A 421-nucleotide genomic window follows, 5' to 3' on the forward strand; every position below is an offset into this window, starting at 1 on the left:
GATTAGTTTACTTTTGCATGTTTGTATTTCTGCTCTCTTTCTTCAGTAGCTGTAGATGGCATTGTATACATGATTTTTTAACAATAAATAAATAAATAAATAAATAGGGGGCACGGTGGACATAAGCACATAAGCAAGCAGTTCTTGAGTCGGGGCTTTAATCCAGTCCATTATTGATTTCTCTTACTAGCAAGAAATTAACTTGCAAAGGTGCATCAAAGAGGGGGCACGGTGTCTTAGTGGTTAGCACGTTCGCCTCATACCTCAGGGTCGGGGTTCGATTCCCGCCTCCACCTTGTGTGTGTGGAGTTTGCATGTTCTCCCCGTGCCTCGGGGGTTTCCTCCGGGTACTCCGGTTTCCTCCCCCGGTCCAAAGACATGCATGGTAGGTTGATTGGCATCTCTGGAAAATCGTCCCTAG

This window comes from Tachysurus vachellii, chromosome 12, assembly GCF_030014155.1.
Source record: "Tachysurus vachellii isolate PV-2020 chromosome 12, HZAU_Pvac_v1, whole genome shotgun sequence".
Classification (NCBI taxonomy): domain Eukaryota; kingdom Metazoa; phylum Chordata; class Actinopteri; order Siluriformes; family Bagridae; genus Tachysurus; species Tachysurus vachellii.